Source organism: Somniosus microcephalus, chromosome 9 (assembly GCF_052327205.1).
Source record: "Somniosus microcephalus isolate GS21.2 chromosome 9, FLI_Smic_1.0, whole genome shotgun sequence".
NCBI classification, from domain to species: domain Eukaryota; kingdom Metazoa; phylum Chordata; class Chondrichthyes; order Squaliformes; family Somniosidae; genus Somniosus; species Somniosus microcephalus.
The window spans coordinates 238611545-238630505 of record NC_140995.1 but is presented as its reverse complement, the minus strand read 5'-3'; the positions used below and the strand labels follow the sequence as shown (position 1 = coordinate 238630505).

At 54.3% G+C, this 18961-nt stretch overlaps 1 protein-coding gene across 1 annotated transcript in view; it reads left to right on the top strand.

Annotated features, from left to right (window-relative positions):
- Nucleotides 1–18961, top strand: part of LOC147113152 (dynein axonemal heavy chain 8-like) — a 1456516-nt gene that overhangs the window by 226400 nt on the left and 1211155 nt on the right. The gene's annotated exons all lie outside the window — the stretch shown is intronic.

The window sequence follows — 18961 nt, the reverse complement described above, 5'->3', positions numbered from 1 at the left end:
TTCAACATAAAAACATAAGAAATAGGAGCTGTAGTAACTTGTGCCAAAATTGGGAGAGCTGTCCCACAGACTAGTCAAGCAACAGCCTGACGTAGTTATACTCACAGTATCATACTTTTCTGCCTTCCATCACCATCCCTGGGTATGTCTTGTCCCACCGGCAGGACAGACCCAGCAGAGTTGGCGGCACAGTGGTATTCAGTCAGGAGGGAATGGCCCTGGGAGTCCTCAACATTGACTCCGGACCCCATGAAGTCTCATGGTTACAGGTCAAGCATGGGCAAGGAAACCTCCTGCTGATTACCACCTACCGCTCTCCCTCAGCTGATGAATCAGTACTCCTCCATGTTGAACACCACTTGGAAGAAGCACTGAGGGTAGCAAGGGTACAGATTGTACTCTGGGTGGGGGGACTTCAATGTTCATCACCAAGAGTGGCTTGGTAGCACCACTACTGACTGAGTTGGCCGAATCCTGAAGGACATAGCTGCCAGACTGGGCCTGCAGCAGGTAGTGAGAGAACTAACATGAGGGAAAAACCTACTTGACCTCATCCTCACTGATGCGCTATCAATTACTCATAAAAGACTGAAAGTTAAGAGAGTAACTAAAGGCTTTTATTAACAAAAGAATGAAGGTCTGCCTCGAGTGGTCGACCGGTCCAGAAATACAAAGGGCTGGGGAGCAGTCACCTTTATACTAGGACTTGTGGGAGGAGTCAGCCGAGGCATGTCCAGGCATGTACACAGTGGAATACAAACAGTGGTTTACCACATTCACCCCTTGTTTAAAATTGAGTCCGGCGGGGTGAAGTGTATTAAAAGTTAGTGTATTGGAGTCTCTCCGGAGGTCTTGTCTGCCGCTGTGATCGGCGTGGCGACGGCAGGGGTAGTGGAGCTTCCGGCGTCGAGTCCTGCGTAGGCTGTGGCACAGGCGTGTCGTCCTTGTAGATGTCGAGCGGGTCGCGGGGCCCAGGCCTGCCGTCTGCTGGGGCTGGATATCGGATCGTGGGGGGGGTGGTAGTGAGTAGTGGGTTACTGCGGCCCCCGAGGGTGCAAGGTCTCTTATGGAGACTGTGTCCTCCCGCCCGTCCGGGTATGCAATGTAAGCATACTGGGGGTTGGCGTGGAGGAGGTCGACCCTCTCGACCAGGGGGTCCGTTTTATGGGTCCTCACGTGTCTTCTCAGTAGGACCGGCCCTGGGGACGTCAGCCATGGCAGTAGCGATGTCCCCGATGTGGACTTCCTTGGGAAGACAAACATTTTCTCATGAGGGGTGGCGTTAGTGGCAGTGCAGAGCAGTGACTGAATAGAGTGGAGCACATCGGGGAGCACATCCTGCCAGCGGGAGGTTGGAAGGCCCCTAGACTTTAAGGCTAGCAGGGCGGCCTTCCAAACTGTCGCATTTTCTCTTTCCACCTGTCCGTTCCCCCGGGGGTTGTAACTGGTGGTCCTGCTTGTGGCAATACCCCTAGTTAGCAGGTACTGACGGAGTTCGTCGCTCATAAACGATGAGCCCCGGTCGCTATGGATATAGCTGGGGAAACCGAACAGGGTGAAGAGGTCGTTCAGACATTTAATGACCGTGGCACTGGTCATGTCCGGGCAGGGGATGGCGAACGGGAAACAGGAGTACTCATCAATAATATTGAGGAAGTACACATTGCGGTCGGAGGAGGGGAGAGGCCCTTTAAAATCAACGCTCAGGCGCTCGAAGGGGCGAGTGGCTTTTATCAGGTGGGCCCTGTCTGGTCTATAAAAGTGCGGTTTGCACTCAGCGCAGACTTGGCAGTTCCTGGTCATGGTCCTGACCTCCTCAATAGAGTAAGGCAGGTTGCGGGCCTTGATGAAGTGGAAGAACCTGGTGACCCCCGGGTGGCAGAGGTCATTGTGGAGGGCCCGCAGTCTATCGATCTGCACGCTGGCGCAGGTGCCACGCGATAGCGCATCCGGGGGTTCATTGAGCTTCCCGGGCCGGTACAAGATCTCGTAATTGTAGGTGGAAAGTTCGATTCTCCACCTCAAGATCTTGTCATTTTTGATTTTGCCCCTCTGCTTGTTGTTAAACATGAAAGCAACTGAACGTTGGTCAGTGAGCAGGGTAAATCGTTTTCCGGCCAGGTAGTGCCTCCAATAACGCACAGCCTCCACAATCGCCTGGGCCTCCTTCTCAACAGCGGAGTGTCTGGTCTCCGGGCCTTGGAGGGTTCGTGAAAAGAAGGCCACGGGTCTCCCCGCCTGATTGAGGGTAGCGGCCAGGGCAAAGTCGGACGCGTCGCTTTCCACCTGGAAGGGGATGGATTCGTCCACTGCGTGCATGGTGGCTTTGGCAATGTCTTCCTTGATACGGTGGAAGGCTAAGCGGGCCTCTGCCGTCAAGGGAAAAGAGGTGGACTTGATCAGCGGATGGGCCTTGTCCGCATTGTAGGGGACCCACTGGGCATAATAGGAGAAAAACCCTAGGCACCTCTTCAGGGCCTTGAGGCAGTGGGGCAGTGGGAGTTCCATAAGGGGACGCATCCGGTCGGGGCCGATGACTCTGTGTCCTGCCACATCCAATTGTGAATGGTGGTGGACCATTAAACAATTAACGGGAGGAGGATGCTCCATGAATATCCCTATCCTCAATGATGGCGGAGCCCAGCACGAGGTCGGGCGGAACGTGGGACTGAGGGAGACTGTGCTGCGACGTGGGCACCGGCGTGAAAACCTTGGCGTTGTCCAGGAGTGCAGACCGCTGATGGGCTGCGGACCAAGGGTCCATGGCGTTGGGGCCGAAATCCCTGGGAACCCGCAGCGGCTGCCCGTAGACGAGCTCGGCGGACGAGGACTGGAGGTCCTCCTTGGGGGCGGTCCTGAGTCCCAGCATGACCCACGGGAGTCTGTTGATCCAACTGTCGTCCCGGAGGCTGGCCCGGAGCGCAGTCTTCATGGAGCGATGAAACCATTCGCACAGCCCGTTAGCCTGAGGGTGATATGCGGTGGTGCGGTGGAGTCTCAACCCGAGGCCATGGGCGACAGTGTTCCAGAGCTCCGACGTGAACTGGGGCCCCCGGTCGGAGAAGATGTCAGATGGGGCGCCGAACCGGGCGACCCAAGTGTTGATGAACACCCGAGCCACATCGGCGGACGTTGTTGACGACAGTGAGACGGCTTCCGGCCATCGGGTGGTTCTATCGACCATCGTGAGGAGGTGGGTGAACCCGCGGGAGGGTGGCAGGGGCCCCACCAGGTCCACGTTAACATGGTTGAACCGCCTCTCGGGCACCGCGAAAGGTCTTAGTATGGCGATGCACTTTCGAGCGCTGGCATACCACGCAGGTATTGGCCCAGTCGCGAACGTCCTTCTTGAACCCGTGCCAGACGAACTTAGCTGCCACGAGCTTCTGTGACGGCTTCCTGCCCGGGTGGGAAAGGCTATGGACAGTGTCGAAAACCTGCCATCTCCACCCGTCGGGCACGACGGGGTGTGGCTGCCCAGCGGAGACGTCGCACAGGAGCGTGGTGCTGGCATTGTCAAACGCGACGTCCGCTAACTGAAGGCCCGTGACAGCCGTCCTGTAGGCCTGGACGTCCGGGTCAGAGGCCTGGTCGGCCGCCATGCGGGTGTAGTCGATGCCAAGGTGTACGGCGCTGGCGACGGCCCGGGAGAGACAGTCGGCGACAGGGTTGTTTTTCTCAGCTACATGCTGGATGTCCGTCGTGAACCTGGAGACGAAGGAAAGCTGGTGCTGCTGACGGGCCGACCACGGTTCGGAAACTTTGGCCATGGCGAAGGTCAACGGCTTGTGGTCCACGAACGCTGTGAACGGGCAGGCCTCCAGCAGGAAACGGAAGTGTCGGACGGCGAGGTAGAGACCGAGAAGCTCGCGATCGAAGGTGCTGTACTTCCGTTCGTTGGGGCGGAGCTGCCGGCTGAAGAAGGCGAGCAGCTGCCAGGTGCCGTTGATCCACTGTTCATGGACGGTGCCGACAGCACCGTCCGAAGTGTCAGTGGTGAGAGCGATCGGCGCATCGGGCAACGGATGCGCCAGCATGGTCACGTTAGCCAGGGCCCTTTTCGTGTCCGTGAAAGAATTGGCCATCTCCTCGGACCAGTCGACGGCGAGCTTGGCGGGCTTGCCTTTGAGGGCCTCATAAAGGGGCCGCATAAGCTGGGCTGCCCGGGGAACGAAGCGATGATAAAAGTTCACCATGCCCAAAAACTCCTGCAGGGCCCTCACGGTGCGGGGTCGTGGAAAATCCTTCACGGCCTCCACTTTCGACGGCAGTGGCACCGCCCCATCCTTCGTGATGCGGTGCCCAAGAAAGTCGATCGAGGACAGCCCAAACTGGCACTTGGCCGGATTGACGATTAGGCCATGCTGGCTGAGGCGTTCGAAGAGAGTCCGGAGGTGGGACACATGCTCCATCCTGGAGGCGCTGGCGATGAGAATGTCATCCAGGTAGACGAACAGGAATGGCAGGTCCCGTAACACGGTGTCCATTAGGCGTTGAAAAGCCTGAGCAGCGTTTTTGAGACCCAATAGCATGCGGAGGAATTCGAACAGCCCGAACGGGGTGATCACCACAGTTTTCGGGACGTCCTGGTGGTAACCCCAAATGAGGTCCACTTTAGAGAAAACAACTTTCCCAGCCAGGCGGGCGGAAAAGTCCTGGATGTGTGGAATCGGGTAGCGGTCGGGGGTTGTAGCGTCGTTGAGGCGCCGGTAATCGCCACACGGGCGCCAACCGCCGCCTGGTTTCGGTGCAATGTGGAGGGGCAAGGCCCACGGACTGTTCGACCGGCGAATGATGCCGAGGCGCTCCATCGTGTCGAACTCGGCTTTAGCGATGGCGAGTTTCCCCGGGTCGAGGCGCCGAGCGCGGGCGTAGACAGGTGGACCGGTGGTCGGGATGTGGTGTTCTACCCCGTGCTTGGTGGCGGCTGACGAGAAAGTGGGCTTCGTGAGGTCCGGGAACCCGGCGAGGAGGCGGGAAAACTCGTCGGAGGCCGAGAGTGCGCTGGACAACTTCGTCGTGCCGGAACCACTGAGCGAACACGGGAGCGAAATGAAAGTCTCAGCATTGACGAGACGTCGGTTCTTGACGTCCACCAAAAGGCCATTGGCGCAGAGGAAGTCAGCGCCGAGAAGGGGGTGGACACTTTCGCTGTAACAAAGTCCCAAGCGAAACACTGCCCGCCAAAACACAGCGCGACGCTCCGTTTCCCGGAAGTACGGATGGAACTGCCGTTGGCGGCTTCGAGGGCGGGGCCGTGGTTCCCCCCCGTATGTCTACAGTTGACGCGGGCAGGACGCTCACCTGGGCACCCGTGTCGCAGAGGAAACGACGTCCAGAGTCAGTGTCCGTAATGAATAACAGACTACCTGAACGGCCGACAACCATGGTAGCTAATGAGTGGGCCTTCGCCTTTCCCGATGCGGGCGCGTGGTAGAAGCACATGCTTGGGGGCTGCCGCCGTTGGGCTGTGGCGGTGGGGGCAGGGCCCTGCATGGCCGCGCAGTACTGTTGCCCGGCAGAGAAAAATTTGTTGGCCTCCTTGGCCAGGGCGCGGAAATCACTAATATGAGAGTTGGCTAAAGCCGACCGTACCTGCCCTGGCAGCTGTTGTAGGAACAGTTCTCTGAAGAGGAAGCATGGCTTGTGCTTGCCCAGGAGGGTTAACATGTGGTCCAACAGTTCTGAGGGCTTGGAGTCGCCAAGCCCGGGTAGAGAGAGAAGCTGGCATGCGCGCTCGGGTTCAGTTAGTCCAAAAGTCTCTAGGAGGTGCGTTCTCAGCTTCGCAAATTTGTGGTGCTCCGGGGGGTCCTCGAGCAGGCTCACGACTCTGGCTGCGGTGGAGCTGCCGAGAGCAGAGACGACGTAATAATACTTCGTGTCATCCGCGGTGATGTCCCGGAGTGCAAACTGAGCCTCGGCCTGGGCAAACCAAGCAGCAGCCTGCCGTTCCCAAAACTCCGGTAATTTGAGAGAAACGGCGTTCGTCGCCATCTCGGATAAAGTCTTTGGAAACGTCCAAAAGAGAAACGGGGTCACCAATGTAGGAGTCGCTGGAAATAAACAGACTGCGAGACTTTCATAGCGGCAAAGAAAAACGCATGTTAGCTTTATTAACTCTCCGCATGGACTGAGGGACTCGGCCTCGTCGCAGGGCTATGACGTCATCACACAATCGACGACTCTTAAAGGGACCATGCCCCGATAACCCAACCAAGTTCCGTACATAACGTGGAGCGATAACAACATTGGCTATACATAGTGAATTGTGTTACTGTCCCTATGTGGTCTCCGCCACAGTACTTTAAAAATTGATCAGTAATCATGGCTCTGAATAAGGGAAGTGTGCCTGATAATCCCACCATTATTTAATCTCCGGCCCTTGCCTCCTCTCATGTTCCTTCCCAACTTTTCGGACAGCTGTTGCTTTCTCCTGCAGCCGTTGCTTTCTTCTGCAGCCTCCGGCTCTTTTTCACCTCCTGTTTGAACCTTCCCTGCAGTTTCAGCCTCTTCCTTACATTAGATTTAGGCCGAGGAGCTGCCCCTTCTTCCTCCTTCTGCACCTCACTTACCTTTCCCTTTCCACACGATGCCACCCCAACCCCCACTTCCATGTATCTGTCCCCCTCTGACTCCTCACTCTCGAACTCTTCTGTAACATCCCGTCTCTGCTACCCGTCAGATACATAATCTCCCTTAGAGAGTCTTCCTGCTATCATGGTTTCTCCAATAGTGCCACTCCCTTAGGCCTCATCTCCACCACTGACCCTTGCACCCCGTTTCTTCTCTCTCTGGGACAATGGCACATCTGCACCTATCTTGCTTTGTCTTTGTCTGCCCGCTCCCGTCCTGCTGCCCCTTTAATGCTCCTGCCTCTTGCACCTCCTTGTCTTGTCCCCTCCTGCTCTCCGAGATGTCTGACTCCCCGTCTTTCTTTGGAGTACTTACACTTACCACGCATCCCGCTCCCGCCTCCTTTCCCCCACAGACACCTGAATCTTTAGGGAGAGCCGAGCCATATTGTGGCTTGACTCTGCCCTCTGCTGTCTTTGTCCTTTTCCACCATACTCGGTGTTTCCCACCATCTCCATCCTGTTCTCTGCTCTGCAATTTTCTGCCTCTTCCTGCACTCTTTTCTCCTTCCGTTCACCAGCTGTGCCTTCTGCCTGCTCCGCTCCTCCAGCCGTTCCACTCACACCTTCTTCTCCCATCTCCTCGTCACTCAAGGGGCTTCCTTCTGCCGCACACTCACAGCGGGTGGGGCCTTTGTGACAGACCTCACAGCTCCCCGTCTTGCAGCTCTGAGCGATGTGTCCAGACTCGCTGCAGTTATAACAGTACAAGTCTGGGCAGCTTCTTACAAGATGGTCGTGTCCAAGACAATAATGACAAACCTTCACCTGGTTATCATGCAGTACCCGGAAGTACTGCACCCCTTCCATTGTCTTGAATTTCATGCTATATGGCAATGACTTCACCCCCTCTGGGAACTGCACCTTTACATAACGGGTTCCATCTGCTACCCGTGTTCCTGGATAGTATCTCCTCTTTATTGTCGAGGACATTTTAATGTCCCACGACTCCAACTTTTTTATTAGCACATCGTCCTCAATATAAACCGGCAGGTTTAAGAATGAGACCACCACCTCTTCCGAATATAGCAGAGACACCTCCAAGTATTTATCTCCAACCTTCAAACTCAGTAAAAGTCTTTCCACCTCCTCTCGGCCACTGACCGTCACCTCGAACCCAACATTCGGCTTTGGTCGGCAAGCAAAGCAGCTTCCCTCGCCACAATCCTCATGTACCGCTTGGATAATATCCCAAGCTCGTATCTCCTTCCTGTTCTGAACCACCACCGTGTTTTCTTTTCAAAACCTCCTGGGGTCCCGGCCCAAATCTTTGGGCCTTTTTTTCTCCCCCCAACATTTTCTCCCCTGATTAAAATCATCCTGGGAACATTGCCCTCGAAGTAGCCCAGCACTCTGAGCTACTCAGCAGCCACCTGGCTGCTGTTTAAGGACCAAAAAGGCCCTAAAACCTGAAAAAAAACCACCACCAACTTTTTACAAACTCACTCCAACTCCCTGCAGTAATCAAGCACCCAGCAACACCTGCTCACTCTTAGCCCCTCCCTCCTAGAGAGTGCTACCCACTGAGCCACAGCTGACACTGGAGTTCCTCAGGGCAGTGCCCTTGGCCCAGCCATCTTCAGCTTCTTCATCAATGACCTTCCCTCCATTATAAGGTCAGAAGTGGGGATGTTCGCTGATGATTGCACAGAGTTGAGTTCCATTCACAACTGCTCAGATAATGAAGCAGTCCATGCCCGCAAGACCCAAACGACATTCAGGCTTGGGCTGATAAGTGGCAAGTAACATTTGCGCCACACAAGTGCCTGGCAATGACTATCTCAAACAAGCAAGCGTCTAACCACCACCCCATGACATTCAATGGCATTACCGGCGCCAAATTCCCACCATCAACATCCTGGGGGGCCACCATTGATCAGAAACTTAACTGGATCAGCCACATAAATACTGTGACAACAAGAGCAGGTCAGAGACTGGGTATTCTGCAGCGTGTGTCTCATTTCCTGACTCCCCAAAGCCTTTCCACACCGTTACCACTGGAGTTCCCCAATGATATATCCTTGTCCCCTTTCTGCCCATTGGCGACATCATCCGAAGACATGGTCTGGAATTTTCATGCTGCCGTGCGTGTGGGATTGGAGGCCGGTTGGGAGTAAAATTCGCAAAAAATGGGACGCACTGTTATCCCACCTCCTCACTCCTTTAACTCAGGTACGTTTGCCAGCGTGGCATGGACCCAAACGGCAGAGGCGGGTGACCTAATTTATCTCATTAATACCTTGTTGTCAGCCCCTTAACAGTGCTTTTAACCAGACCTTTTGAATTTCATTGCATGACCAGGGGAATCATGCAGCTCAGGTACCGTGTCTGTCAAGCTGAGGCAGAAGTTCAGTGGCCATTGATCGAGGTCATTAGTGCAGAGCATGGAAAGCACAATAAATACTCCCACACGACAGCTGCTTACTTGCCTAAGGGAAAGGTTCTTGCTAACTGCATTTTGAGCACAGATTTAGGTGTCTACAGTTTGCAGGTCTTTTCTGCAAATTGGGAAGCCACTCTCACCTCATTGCTACTACCTATCACACCATTGATAGATTGGTCCTCTGATCTCTACTTGACCAGCCATCTATTATATCAGCATGGGTGCTGTTTATACTGTCTCACCTTGGTCCTCAGAATCGCACCAGGATGAGCCCCAACACCAGCAGCAGCAAGCACACCAGCAACAATAGCACCAACAACCTTCTCCTCAATGACATGATGCTCCACAGGACATAGGGCATCAGCGCAGGGCTGCACTCTGCCGGAGGTGGTATCCCCAACACAGGGTTTACAGGCAGAGGATGAGCTTCCTCAACATGACAGAGCAGCTCAGGTTATTGCGTCAGGTTGTTGTAGTCATTTGCAGCTTACTGGAACCAGACCTGCAGCCCAGAGGACCTGGTGGACATGCCATACCAGTGGCTGTCAAGGTCACCAGTGCCCTCAACTTCTTCACCTCAGGCTCCTTCCATGGATCTGCAGCACACATTTGTGGCATCTAGCAGTGGGCCGCCCACAGATGCATCACCCAGGTCACCAATGCCATGTTCAACAAGTCGACCAATTATATCAACTTTGCTACTGTTGAAGCCAGTGTTACTGAGCGGGCATTGGCCTTTGCCGCTCTGGCAGGCTGCCCACGGGTGCAGGACATCATCGACTGCACACATGTGGCCATGAAGGCACCCCATCATGAGAGGAGATTTGATAGAGGTGTTCAAAGTCATGAGGGGGCTAGACAGTAGATAGAGAGAAACTGTTCCCATTGGTGGAAGGGTCGAGAACCAGAGGACACAGATTTAAGGTGATTGGTAGAAGAACCAAAGGCAACATGAGGAACAACTTTTTTATGCAGCGAGTGGTTAGGATCTGGAATGCATTGCGTGAAAGGGTGATGGAGGCAGATTCAATCATGGTTTTCAAAAGGGAATTCGATAAGTACCTTAAGGAAAAAAATTGTAGGGCTACGGGGAAAGGGTGGGGGAGTGGGACTAGCTGAAGTGCTCTTGCAGAGAGCTGGCATGAGCTCGATGGGCCGAATGGTATCCTTCTGTGCTGTAACCATTCTATGGCCTAGAAATTCAGTATAGCCACGTTTGGGGCGCTACAGCATGGCGTTCGCTAACTTTTGCGCCCGGCGCAACTTAGCGCCACCTTCACCGATATTCAGTTGCATCGCTAAAGCAGGCGATACACGACTATCATTAGGCGCTAAGCCAGCGATCCGGGGCGCAAACACCGAAGGCGGGTGCAGCGCAGGTGCGGCGAGTTGCTCATTGAGGGCAGTCAGGCGCCGGTCAGCACTTAAAGGGGGAGGGTGGAATTGCTTGGCTGCCACGCCCTGCACACTGCAGCCCTAAGGCAAGGCCTGAACACTGCTTCTGGAACAGCTCCACGCCCAGGAGAATGGAGAAGGCCAGGGAGAGAGCGCAGCGCTTCGGCGAGGGTGACCTGTGGCTGCTGGTTGGCGCAGTGGACCGCAGGCGCCATATCCTCTTCCCTGAGGGTGGCAGGAGGCCGCTGCCCGCCGAATATCGGAAAGCATGGAGGGATGTGGCAAACAGGGTCACGTCCAACAGCGTGGTTGGCAGGACACCAACCCAGTGCCGGAAAAAATTCAACGACCTCACTCGGGTTGTCAGGGTGAGTACCCTTTCCAGTATCCTCCTCATCCCTGCATGTGCACCTCACTTTATGGCCAAACAGGTCTGAAAGCCCTAATGGCCAGCCCTCATCCAGCAACTATGGGACTGTCAAGAAAAGCACTTGCGCATTCAGGACTTTAGACACTGTCAGGGCTATTCAACCATGGGAGGCAGTGCGGGCAAGATCAGGGCTTGACACTGTCAGGGCTAATCGACCATGGGAGGCAGTGCGGGCAAGATCAGGGCTTGACACTGTACTTAGAGGCTGTCCTTTCTCTTGTTGGACAAGCTGGCGCATAACAGAAGACAGCAGCGACAGACCGGGGGAGGCCATCCTGACCTGAAACAGCTGAGCGACCTTGAGCAGCGAGTGGAGCGGATCATGGCAGGCCGGCTGAGTGGCCCCGTCGCCACTGGAGATGCTGACCCTGTTCTGGGCACCAATGGTAAGGTCATCACCTTTTTGACCTCTCCCTTTCCACTTGCGCCTCACACCAGCATCCTTTGCCACTATCGAACCAATGCAGTGCACAGCAGCACTCATGCCTCCCTCGCTGCCGCCCTGTCCTCACTCTAAAGCAACTCTTGTGCCTCCCTGCTTTCAGATGGTGACTCGCCAGGTTAGGAGGCGGCCCCTCAAGCTGGCACTGTGTCCGAGTCAGACATAGAGGAGGAGGAAGAGGAAGCCAGCCCATCAGGGACACCCTCAGCTGAGGCAGCCCATGACCATGATGGTGTCACGTCTTCCCTGGAGGGGAGCAGGGGGGAAGGGTCGGAGGATAGTGAAGCTCCGGGGACCAGCGGGCTGCAGCAACGCGGGAGGGGTGGGGAGGCTCAGCGGCCTTCTCCCCGGAGGGTGAGTGCAGCCTCCAGTCCTGCTACGGTGAGCGCAGAGGAGGTGTGGCTCCTAGCGGAAATGGGCGCCCAGGCTGAGCACAGGCACACTGAGCTCATGGCTGCAGTGGCAAGGATGCCTGACTCCATAGAGTCACTGGCAAGGAGTGTGCAGGAATTTGGGGCAGCACAGGCCAGGAGTCTGCAGGACGTCGTGGCAGCACAGGCCAGGAGTCTGCAACAATTCAATGCAGCACAGGCCAGGAGTCTGCAGGACGTCGCGGCAACACAGGCTAGGAGTCAGCAGGACTTCACTGCTTCACAGGCGGCTTCTAGCCAAGTGCTCAGTCGTGCCGTGCATTCACTGGCTGCTGTCATGCAGACACAGACCAGGGCCACACTCGCTGGATTGGCCAGGCATCGCCGGGGCACTCGCCGTGCCACAGCAGCCCAGCAGTCTGTGCCTCAGCAGATTGCTGCGCATGCTGCAGTGCTGGCCCGTGCGCATGCCAATGTATCAGCCGACCAGGGAGTGCCTGTGATCTGTCAGGTTGGCAGCATTCCTGCAGCCAACACTGTCACTCCTCCATTGCAGCTGCCACCAGCTGTTGGACAGACTGCTGCCGCCCAAGCAGAGTTGGAGCAGTCAGCAGCCGGCCCTCCAGCCCAGAGCTGGTCCAGGCCGACCCCCAAGCGCATCTGCCGTCTCACCATCTGACCCTCAGCAGCCTTCCCCCAGCCTTGCTGCAGCCACTGGGGTCCCATTGAGGAGGAGCTGCAGTGCGGGTAGGGGCCAGTCACGGAAGCGAAATGGATCACCCTCGCAGGGGAAAAAGTAGAAGGTGTGGCCAGATGTTTTGTTTTATATATAAAGGCCGAGACTGCTGTATTTGTTTCATATTTAAAGGCCGAGACTGGTATATTTGTTTTACTTATAAAGGCCGAGACTGGTGTATTTGTTTTACTTGTGTAGGGGGGCATCTTTTCTGTGGTTTACGGTAATTTACCTTCCTTTACCTGGTTTACGGTAATTCACCTGGTCAGGCAGCCTTTTGCTACTACACTCTGACCAATCCCAAACAGCGGTTTCGAATCGCTAAACCCACCCTTCCAGTTCTGACTGGAGGACTTATAATTAATAATAATGATATATATATTAAAACGGACAACTGGTCTGGATGTGAGAAAGTCAAACTTTATTAAACTAAAGAAAACTATACCACACGATTTTAGTAATCACTGTACAATTGCTTAAATGGGGGAAGACAGAGGCAAAACGAGGGATAAATGGCTGCAATGTTAATTAAACAATCTTAGCAATTTCCCTTAAATTACCACCCCCCCCTTTAACACCTTACTAGATTGCCTTGCTGAGGAGTCAGAAACCTGCTCACCTGTGGTCCAAGGAAATAAGAGAGAGAGATAGCTTCTCAGGAGCTATCTTTATATCCTGCCAGCTCCTGCTGTTTGGCACTGAAAGGGTCTGTGTGCAAAATTCGCGCCAAAAAGTTTGAATACACAACAGAAAGGCCATGATTGGCTGACTCAAACGGGCTTGGAGTGGTTTGTCCCACCCACATCCGGAGTTTCTGGGCTAACAAAAGGGAGTAATGGGTGATTCAAAAACCCATTCATTCCCAACTGTTCTCTTTCAAAACTCCTTTTCCGGAGTTTTGGTGTGTCTCATTGTGTGTAAGGGGCTTTGAATGGGTTGGATTACTAGGTAAACAGAAGCCCTTTGTCCTGCGGTCAGTCTCAAGTGGTTTAATCCCTTATGTCAACATCCTGCAGTCTCAGTAAATAAACATCGATTGTCAGCAGGGAAGGGAAACTCCCGTTTTTGATTGACAGAATCTGGCTGCCACTGCTTGACCCTCCCACTTTTCACAGACATCCACGAGCTGCGAGCTGCTTTTTCCAAGCCCCATTGTCCTTGGCCATGCTTTTCTGATGGCCATTTTTTAAACCCCTTTGCAATTACCAAACTCCAGTGAACAATTTTATTAATAAAATGTATTGTCTTAAAGTGTGTGAATTTTTCCACGAAGTTCCTCGATTCCGGTGTTGTCCATCTCAACGCAGCCTTTTGCGGTTCTGGGCACATTTTAAAACATTGTCCAACCCAGAGACAATTTCCACGATGTTGATTAATATCTCCAGTAGTTTCGGGGTTGAGGGGATTTTGCGAACCCCTACACTTGTAAAGGCCGAGACTGGTGTATTTGTGTTTTTGGGGGGGGTTTCTCTCCATTAGTTTGTCATGTGGGAAGAGCACAGAGGTATCAATAAAAAAATTCTTAAATCGCACTGTCCATGCTTTCTTTTGGAAGCCCTGGTTGCCCTGCTCGGCTGAGGGCTTGTGGAGCAGCTACATTCATCTTCTGCCATTGGCACAAGCCATTCCCTGAGAGGGGGCCTAGAACCGACTTGCAATAAGCCGCCGACAGGCGGCCCTTGCACTTTCTGCCTCCCTCCTGTGCTGGTCCTCCTCCTCCTCCTCCTCCTCTGGTGGTCCTCCAATGTCTGCTGGCAGTGGCTGAGTCCTGCAGATAGCCAGGTTGTGCAGCATGCAGCACATGATAACGAAATGGGAGACTCGCTCAGGCGAGTACTGTAGGGCTCCCCCGGAACGATCCAGACAGCGGAACCATTGCTTCAGCACGCCGATTGTTCACTCAATGATGTTCCTGGTTGCTTGATGGCTGTCATTGTATCCCTCTTCAGCAGGGTGCTGGGCGCATGGAGCGGGGTCATCAGCCAGGTGCACAAAGGATAGCCTTTGTCCCCGAGAAGCCATCCTTGTGGGTGAGGCTGGGCCTCGAACATGTCTGCCACAGAAGTCTGGCGCAGGATGAAGGCATCGTGGCTGCTGCCTGGAAAGCGGGCATTGACAGCTAGGATGAGCTGCCTGTGGTCACACACCAACTGCACGTTGAGCGAATGGTAGCCCTTCCGGTTGCGGTAATCCTCGGCATTCTCTAGAGGTGCCCACAAAGCCACATGCGTGCAGTCAATGGTGCCCTGCACCATGGGGAAGCCCGCTAATGCTGCAAAGCCCATTGCACGCTCTTGCTGCTTGTCCACGGTCATGGGGAAGGAAATGAACTGATGTCTCCTTCTGAAAAGGGCATTGGTCACCTGGCGGATGCAGCAATGTACCGCGAACTGGGAGATGTTGGAAATGTCCCCAGTAGCGGATTGAAAGGAGCCGGTGGCATAGAAGTTGAGAGCCACCGTCACCTTCACTGCCACCGACAGAGACGTCCTGCTCCTAGGCCCCTGCTCAGAAACTGGCTTCTGCCATTGAGAACAACATTAATGAAACCAACCCGCAACCCCTAAGCCAGCCAAGGCAGCAATGATTGCAAAGACCAAACATGTACATTTTGAATACAAAAACTTATTTATTTTACAAACTGTGTGTGTCATTTCCTCATGACAAACTAATAGAAAGAAACACAAAAAAACAGTAATTGACATAACTGGTTCTCACAACCTGGAGATAATGTCCAAAACACTAAACAAAAGTTTGACCACGAACCTCGGCCTTTAATAAAAAAAATGACCAACATTTTGTCACACCTCCTACTTTTTGCCCTTCGAGGGTGATCTCCTTCCCTTGCGTACTTCCCCCCTTCCCACCCTACTGCTCCCTCCGTAATGGGACCCTAGTGGCTGCAACAAAGCTGGTGGAAGGCTGCTGATTGTCAGAACCTGAGACTGCAGATGCCCTTGAAGGACGGCCTTGACCAGCTCTGGGCCTGGAGGGCCCGGCTGCAGACTGCACCAACTCTGCATGGGCGGCAGCAGTCTGTCCTACAGGCAGTGGCAAGTGCAGTGGAGAAGTGACAGAGGACAGCAACTCCCTGCTCGACCGACACACTGGCACTCCCACGGGGCAGCACTTCAGCATCTGGAGTAATCTGCTGGAGCACAAATTGCTGGCCTGCTGCGGCACAGTGAGAGCCCTGGGGAAATGTGTCCGAACCAGCGAGGATGGCAGCAGTCAGTGCTCGCGTGGCCTCAATCTGAGTGCATGAGAGCAGTCAGAGATGGGGTCATGGCAGCCAGTGACTGAATTGCAGCACTAAACATTTGCATGGTATCCGCCATTGCTACAGCGAACTGCTCAACGCTCCTTGCCAGTGATTCAGTGCATTCGGGCACCCTTCCCACTGCACCCATGAGCTCAGTGTGCATGTCCACCGCCTGGGTGTTCATTTCAGTGATCAGCCGCTCCTCCTCTGCGTCCAGTGCAGTAGGACTCGCTGGCATACTCTCCGGGGAGAAGGCCCCCGAGCTTCCCTACCCCCATCGCGTTGCTGCAGCCCACTGGGTCCTGGAGCTTCACCCTCATCAGACCCTTCCCCCCTGCTCCCCTCCAGGGAGGCGTGTTCCCAGTGTGGGCATGGGCTTCCTCGGGAGAGGGTGGCGCTGATGCTCCGGCTTCCTCTTCCTCCTCGCCTGCAGCTTCACTCCCACTGGCAGCTTGAGGGCCCGTCTCCTCAGCTGGTGAATCACCATCTGAAAGCAGGGAGGTACAAGAGTGGCTTTAGCGTGAGGACAGGGAGGCAGTAAGGGAGGCATGAGTGCAGCGATTTAGTAAGTTGGATTGAAAGTGTCAAAGGCTGGTGTTCTGAGGGACAAGTGGAAGGAGAGAGGACTAAAAGGTGATGACCTTACCATTGCTGTCCAGAATGGGGTCGGCCTCTCCAGTGGCGATGGGACTAATCACCCGGCTTGCCACAATCCTGTGGACACGCTCCTCAAGATCGCTGAGGGATTGCAGCTGAGGCCTCCCTCCACCCGTCCGTTGCTGCTGTCTCCTATTATGAGATAGCTTGGCCTGCAAGAAAAAGGACGGCATCTGAGTAAATATACAGCCATGGTCTTGCCTGATGTGCCTCCCATAGGTGAATAGCCCTAACTGTATGCAGCCATGGCCTTGCCTGATGTGCCTCCCATAGATGAATAGCCCTTACTGTATGCAGCTATGGTCTTGCCTGACGTGCCTCCCATAGGTGAATAGCCCTTAATTTATGCAGTCATGGTCTTGCCTGATGTGCCTCCCATAGGTGAATAGCCCTTACTGTATGCAAAGTATGGAATGTGCATGTGTGTTTCATGAGAGGGCCATAGGTGTTGGATGAGTGTTGGGCATTGGGGTTTTAATACCCTCTGGCTATAGAGTGAGGTTGAGATGGAGGGATGGAGAGGTATTGAAAAAAAGCCACTCACCCTGACGACCCGAGTGAGGTCGTTGAACTTTTTTCTACATTGTATATGGGTCCTGGGCACCATGCTCCTGGAGGAGACGCTCTGTGCCACCTCCCTCCACACTCTTTTGTAATCGCGCGGCAAAGGCCTCCTGCCACTCTCTGGGTACAGTATTGGTCTTCTGCACTTTACCGCGCCAACCAGAGCCTCCAAGGCCCGCTCGCTGAAGCGCTGTGCTCGCTCCCTGGCCCTCTCCATACTCCTTGGCTGCAAGATTTAGGCACAGGTCTCTCCAGGCCGAGATTCAAGGCTCCAATGAGCAGGGTGTGGCTGGAAAGCAAGATTGACTCTCCCCTTTACGAACTGTCTGGCGCCAGTGTGTCTGTGTTCCATGGCTAACTGACAGCACCTGCGCTGCACCCACGCTCTGAGTTAGCGCCTCGCTCCTCGGCCTTTGCGCCTTAAGAGAGGTGTAAAGTGCCTGATTTAGCGCTCCAATCACCTCCAGGGGCGATAAAAGCCAAGTTTGCCGTCGGAAGCGATATTAGCGCCAGGCACTAAACTTTGCGCACAGCTGATAATCGCGCCCCAAACGGGGCAATACTCAATTGTTCCCCCTATGATTCTACATAGCTTGTGCTCATGTGAGTGGTGCATTAGCTGCTCCATGCAGGTGGCCATCCTTTCCATGGAACAGTGTACAGCCGCCATCACCTGCAACACAGTGGTGCTCATGTTGGAGATGGACTCCTGCATTCTCTGCACATTTGCAGACATCACGGTAGCAAAACCTGTCAGATCCTCCTCAACTTCCTCCTGCACTTCCAAGATCGCCCTCCTTCTCGATGTCCCCTGAGGCTGAGCACCTGCATGCAGCTGAGTAGAGCTGGGAGCATCCTGCGCCCTCTGGCGAGGAGTCTCCACTGCTGTCCCTGCCTCCACCATCTCACTTGTGACTTATGACACACCAGGTGACAACACTACTCTATCTCGTCTCGGAGGCACCAAGGTGTGCGTATCTGTGCTGGTGCTGGGTGCGCTTATGTCTGGTGACGGTGCACCCTCAGAGGCTGGATGCTCCTCTGAGGAGTCATCTTCCTCTTCTGCCTGGACAGTGAGGGGTGCTCTTGATGGACCTGTGGGAGAGTAAAGAGCTGTTATATCAAGAATGGGTAACGATGCCATTATACACATGATGAACATTCACTGGCTTCTGATATCAGTCCCCATATGGATGACTGCTGTATGCCATGTGGCTGTATGAGATGTAATTCTGTCACCAGGTTGCTGAGAGGTACCCCTCTCTCTGTCTCCCACCGCCTACTGCTCTGCAACTCCTGAGACCTCCAGGGCGGCCTCCTCTGCTGGAGTCAATGTGGCGAATGATGGAGAGCCACCTCCGATTCTATCCCTCTCCCTCTTATTGTGGGCTCTCTTTTCCTGCAAGGAGGGAACAAAGAGATGTTTGAGTGCGAGTGATGGCATGAGTGTAAGGAATGTGTCGGTTACATCTTTAGAGGGTGACTATGAGGAAGTGTGGTGCCAATGCCAAAAGTGCCAATGCAAATGACCTCCTTGTCTGTTGTTAGTTGATATGATTGCATTATGATGAGGGTGAGTGTGAGGGGTGGTTATCAGTTGGGGATGTGAGTATGTACATAGAGAGAGTGGGATGGGTGGACGTGCAAGGTATGTTGGTGTGAGTAATGATGTGCCGGAGTAGGCTTGGGAAGGCAGAATGATGGGGATGTGATGACAGGCACAGCAAGATGAAGTTGAGAGTGGCTTTGCACTCACCTTTCCTGATTTGGCCAAGGCTGCTTTAAATATCCCAGCTGGAAATGAGTCATCGATGACGTCATCAGACCAGCACCATTCAATAGGACCTGATAATGTGCCGGCCTGCCTTAATACGCGCCATTAAGGGAAAGTCGCTCTGTGGAGCGGGATGAAAAGCACGGGGTTCTGAGCCACCACGCCGACCGCCCGCACCCGCCCCGCCCTGGTAATTAAACTTACTGCCATGGTGTCAGGTTCCACCTGAAACCCAGCTCTACATTTCCAGCACCTTACTCAACCACTCCATTGCCTCCATGTTGTCAGCCTCCTTGTGCAACATATGGATGAGCC